Consider the following 6,131-nt stretch of genomic DNA (forward strand, 5'->3'; position numbering starts at 1 on the left):
GGTAGTAGGTGCCAGGCGCACCAGTTTTGGTCAAGAACTGCTACGCTGCTGGGTTAATCAGTTTCCCGTATGAAAAATGGTCCACCACCCAAAGAACATCCAGCCAACTTGACACAACTGTGGGAAGCATTGGCGTTAACGTGGGCCAGCATTCCTGTGGAATTCTTTCAACACCTTGTAGAGTCCAACTCAATATTAGGAAGGTGTTCTTATTTTTTGTACACTTTTTTTAAATGTGTCTCTTCACTCCAGCATTTTTGGATTTTAAATCATAATCTGACAGTATAGAATATAAACTTTTATTTGGGGGTATTTTTATACCTGTTTTCACGGTTTAGAACTGAATACACCTCATGTAGATAGTCCCCCCATTTGAAGAAGTCAAAAGCATAAATTCAAATTTTCATACAGTAAACGTTACTTCATTCAACACACTACTACAACAGAGTGACTATTTTGGAATGAAATGTTCAACATATTTCCTTTAACATGCTGAGTTGTGTGTTTATTCTTTAACAATTTATATGATCAAGACTATTTTGAGACATTTAAGGAGCATCAGGTGATATGTCTGCCAATGGCACGTCCATCTTTATGTGACATATTACCCTGGTCATTCAAAACATCAAGTATTTAGACAGTATGAATAGTCCTCACTTTAGATTAGGGACTGCAAAACGACTTTACTAAACTAATGATTAGTAAATGGTTTATAAGGACCTTTATTTTATTTCTATTTTTTTAATTGTTTAATTTTTTTTTATTTTACCCCGTTTTCTCCCCAATTTCGTGGTATCCAATTGTTTTGTCATGTTGTGTCTTGTCTCTGTCCTTTCCCTTCACCCTGTCTCCCTCTGCTGGTCGTTGTTAGGTTACCTTTTCTCCCCCGCTTTCTCCCAGCTGTTCCTTGTCTCCTCTAACTACCCATTCACCCCGTTTCCCACCTGTTCCCTTTTTCCCTCTGATTAGGTCCCTATATCTCTCTCTGTTTCTGTTCCTGTCCTTGTCGGATTCTTGTTTGTGTTTCATGCCTGAGCCAGACTATCGTCATGTTTGCTGTAACCTTGTCCTGTCCTGTCGGAATCTGCCGGTCTATCTGAGCCTACCTATGTTTGGTTATTAAAGAAGCTCTGTTTAAGTTAGTTCGCTTTTGGTGGCCCACCCGGGAGCATTAACAGAAGAATCCGACCAAGAATGGACCCAGCGACTTCGGATCCTCTCCACTCAGCCGTCGGGATCCAGGGAGCGATGCTAGGCAGACACGAGCAGGAAGTGTCTGCTGCTCGACATGCCGTTGAGACCCTGGCCACCCAAGTCTCCAACCTCACAGAACAGGTTCACCATCTCCGCCTCGATCCACCGGCCACTTCCAGGGCTTTCGAATCTCCGGAGCCCAGAATCAATAACCCGCCGTGTTACTCTGGGGAGCCCACTGAATGCCGCTCGTTCCTCACCCAGTGTGATATTGTGTTTTCTCTCCAGCCCAACACTTACTCCAGGAGCACTGCTCGTGTCGCCTACGTCATATCTCTCCTTATTGGACGGGCTCGTGAGTGGGGCACGGCAATCTGGGAGGCAAGGGCTGAGTGTACTAACCAGTATCAGGACTTTAAGGAGGAGATGATACGGGTTTTTGATCGATCTGTTTTTGGGGAGGAGGCTTCCAGGGCCCTGTCTTCCCTATGTCAAGGTAATCGATCCATAACAGACTACTCTATTGAGTTTCGCACTCTTGCTGCCTCCAGTGGCTGGAACGAGCCGGCTTTGCTCGCTCGTTTTCTGGAGGGTCTCCGCGCAGAGGTAAAGGATGAGATTCTCTCCCGGGAGGTCCCTTCCAGCGTGGATTCCCTGATTGAACTCGCTATTCGCATTGAGCGACGGGTTGATCTGCGTCACCGAGCTCGTGGAAAGGAGCTCGCGTTCTCCGTTGCCCCCCTCTCCGCATCACTACCATCTTCCTCTGCCGGCTCGGGAGCTGAGCCTATGCAGCTGGGAGGTATCCGCATCTCGACTAAGGAGAGGGAACGGAGAATCACCAACCGCCTCTGTCTCTATTGCGGTTCTGCTGGTCATTTTGTCACTTCATGTCCAGTAAAAGCCAGAGCTCATCAGTAAGCGGAGGGCTACTGGTGAGCGCTACTACTCCTGTCTCTCCTTCAAGATCCTGCACTACCTTGTCGGTCCATCTACGCTGGACCGGTTCGTCAGCTTCCTGCAGTGCCTTAATAGACTCTGGGGCGGAGGGCTGTTTTATGGACGAGACCTGGGCTCGGGAACATGACATTCCTCTCAGACAGTTAAGGGAGTCCACGGCCTTGTTCGCCCTGGATGGTAGTCCTCTCCCCAGGATTCAGCGTGAGACGCTACCTTTAACCCTCACTGTTTCTGGTAATCATAGCGAAACCATTTCTTTTTTGATTTTTCGTTCACCTTTTACACCTGTTGTTTTGGGCCATCCCTGGCTAGTTTGTCATAATCCTTCCATTAATTGGTCTAGTAATTCTATCCTCTCCTGGAACGTCTCTTGTCATGTGAAATGTTTAATGTCTGCTATCCCTCCTGTTTCCTCTGTCTCTTCTTCACAGGAGGAGCCTGGTGATTTGACAGGGGTGCCGGAGGAATATCACGATCTGCGCACGGTGTTCAGTCGGTCCAGGGCCACCTCTCTTCCTCCACACCGGTCGTATGATTGTAGTATTGATCTCCTTCCGGGAACCACTCCCCCCCGGGGTAGACTATACTCTCTGTCGGCTCCCGAACGTAAGGCTCTCGAGGATTATTTGTCTGTAGCTCTTGACGCCGGTACCATAGTCCCCTCCTCCTCTCCCGCCGGAGCGGGGTTTTTTTTTGTCAAGAAGAAGGACGGGTCTCTGCGCCCCTGCATAGATTATCGAGGGCTGAATGACATAACAGTTAAGAATCGTTATCCGCTTCCTCTTATGTCTTCAGCCTTCGAGATCCTGCAGGGAGCCAGGTTTTTCACTAAGTTGGACCTTCGTAACGCTTACCATCTCGTGCGCATCAGGGAGGGGGACGAGTGGAAGACGGCGTTTAACACTCCGTTAGGGCACTTTGAATACCGGGTTCTTCCTTTCGGCCTCGCTAACGCTCCAGCTGTCTTTCAGGCATTAGTCAATGATGTCCTGAGAGACATGCTGAACATCTTTGTTTTCGTTTACCTTGACGATATCCTGATTTTTTCACCGTCACTCCAGATTCATGTTCAGCACGTTCGACGTGTCCTCCAGCGCCTTTTAGAGAATTGTTTTTTTGTGAAGGCTGAGAAGTGCACTTTTCATGCCTCCTCCGTCACATTTCTCGGTTCTGTTATTTCCGCTGAAGGCATTAAGATGGATCCCGCTAAGGTCCAAGCCGTCATTGATTGGCCCGTCCCTAAGTCACGCGTCGAGCTGCAGCGCTTTCTCGGCTTCGCGAACTTCTATCGTCGTTTCATCCGTAATTTCGGTCAGGTGGCCGCTCCTCTCACAGCCCTTACTTCTGTCAAGACGTGCTTTAAGTGGTCCGTTTCCGCCCAGGGAGCTTTTGATCTCCTCAAGAATCGTTTTACATCCGCTCCTATCCTTGTTACACCTGACGTCTCTAGACAGTTCGTTGTCGAGGTTGACGCGTCAGAGGTGGGCGTGGGAGCCATTCTTTCTCAGCGCTCCCTCTCTGACGACAAGGTCCACCCATGCGCGTATTTTTCTCATCGCCTGTCGCCGTCGGAACGTAACTATGATGTGGGTAACCGCGAACTGCTCGCCATCCGGTTAGCCCTAGGCGAATGGCGACAGTGGTTGGAGGGGGCGACCGTTCCTTTTGTCGTTTGGACTGACCATAGGAACCTTGAGTACATCCGTTCTGCCAAACGACTTAATGCGCGTCAGGCGCGTTGGGCGCTGTTTTTCGCTCGTTTCGAGTTCGTGATTTCTTATCGTCCGGGCTCTAAGAACACCAAGCCTGATGCTTTGTCTCGTCTCTTCAGTTCTTCAGTAGCCTCCACTGACCCCGAGGGGATTCTCCCTGAGGGGCGTGTTGTCGGGTTGACTGTCTGGGGAATTGAGAGGCAGGTAAAACAAGCGCTCACTCACACTCCGTCGCCGCGCGCTTGTCCTAGGAACCTTCTTTTCGTTCCCGTTCCTACTCGTCTGGCCGTTCTTCAGTGGGCTCACTCTGCCAAGTTAGCCGGCCACCCTGGCGTTCGGGGTACGCTTGCTTCCATTCGCCAGCGTTTTTGGTGGCCCACCCGGGAGCATGACACGCGTCGTTTCGTGGCTGCTTGTTCGGTCTGCGCGCAGACTAAGTCCGGTAACTCTCCTCCTGCCGGCCGTCTCAGGCCGCTTCCTATTCCCTCTCGACCGTGGTCTCACATCGCCTTAGATTTTGTCACCGGACTGCCTTCGTCAGCGGGGAAGACTGTTATTCTTACGGTTGTCGATAGGTTCTCTAAGGCGGCCCATTTCATTCCCCTTGCTAAGCTTCCTTCTGCTAAAGAGACGGCACAAATCATCATCGAGAATGTTTTCAGAATTCATGGCCTTCCGTCAGACGTCGTTTCGGACAGAGGTCCGCAATTCACGTCTCAATTTTGGAGGGAGTTTTGCCGTTTGATTGGGGCTTCCGTCAGTCTCTCTTCCGGCTTTCACCCCCAGTCTAACGGTCAAGCAGAACGGGCCAATCAGACTATTGGTCGCATCTTACGCAGTCTTTCATTTCGCAACCCTGCGTCTTGGTCAGAACAGCTCCCCTGGGCAGAATACGCCCACAACTCGCTTCCTTCGTCTGCGACCGGGCTATCTCCTTTTCAGAGTAGCCTCGGGTACCAGCCTCCGCTGTTCTCATCTCAGTTCGCCGAGTCCAGCGTCCCCTCCGCTCAGGCTTTTGTCCAACGTTGCGAGCGCACCTGGAAGAGGGTCAGGTCTGCACTTTGCCGTTATAGGACGCAGACTGTGAGGGCTGCTAATAAGCGTAGAACTAAGAGTCCTAGATATTGTCGCGGTCAGAGAGTTTGGCTCTCCACTCAGAACCTTCCCCTTAAGACGGCTTCTCGCAAGTTGACCCCGCGGTTCATTGGTCCGTTCCGTATTTCTCGGGTCATTAATCCTGTCGCAGTTCGACTTCTTCTTCCGCGATACCTTCGTCGCGTCCACCCGGTCTTCCATGTCTCCTGTATTAAGCCCGTTCTTCGCGCCCCCGCTCGTCTTCCCCCCCCCCCCCCCCATCCTTGTCGAGGGCGCACCCATCTACAGGGTCCGCAGGATTTTGGACATGCGTCCTCGGGGCCGTGGTCACCAGTACCTTGTCGATTGGGAGGGGTACGGTCCTGAGGAGAGGAGTTGGGTTCCCTCTCGGGACGTGCTGGACCGTGCGCTGATCGAGGATTTCCTCCGTTGCCGCCAGGTTTCCTCCTCGAGTGCGCCAGGAGGCGCTCGGTGAGTGGGGGGGTACTGTCATGTTGTGTCTTGTCTCTGTCCTTTCCCTTCACCCTGTCTCCCTCTGCTGGTCGTTGTTAGGTTACCTTTTCTCCCCCGCTTTCTCCCAGCTGTTCCTTGTCTCCTCTAACTACCCATTCACCCCGTTTCCCACCTGTTCCCTTTTTCCCTCTGATTAGGTCCCTATATCTCTCTCTGTTTCTGTTCCTGTCCTTGTCGGATTCTTGTTTGTGTTTCATGCCTGAGCCAGACTATCGTCATGTTTGCTGTAACCTTGTCCTGTCCTGTCGGAATCTGCCGGTCTATCTGAGCCTACCTATGTTTGGTTATTAAAGAAGCTCTGTTTAAGTTAGTTCGCTTTTGGGTCCTCATTCACTCACCATAACATGTTTAGTAGCTACTATCTTGTCTCATCGCTACAACTCCCGTACGGGCTCGGGAGAGATAAGGACCTTTATTAAACATCTTATGAATTAACTTATGAATACGTAAATTATTTAGAAATGTGAGATTACCTAACTTAATAACTTTTTTTACAAATGTAGGAGTAATCTTAAATAAATGGTGAGTAAACTGTAAATGCCTTACATACATTTCAACTTTACTACACTTGATAAAGGTGTCGTGTCCCAATTGAGCCGCTAGAGGTTGATATGATTTTTGATATGATGATATGAGGTGTGATTTTTAAGTAATTAA

This window comes from Oncorhynchus clarkii, chromosome 3 (genome assembly GCF_045791955.1).
Source record: "Oncorhynchus clarkii lewisi isolate Uvic-CL-2024 chromosome 3, UVic_Ocla_1.0, whole genome shotgun sequence".
In the NCBI taxonomy this organism is placed as follows: Eukaryota; Metazoa; Chordata; class Actinopteri; order Salmoniformes; family Salmonidae; genus Oncorhynchus; species Oncorhynchus clarkii.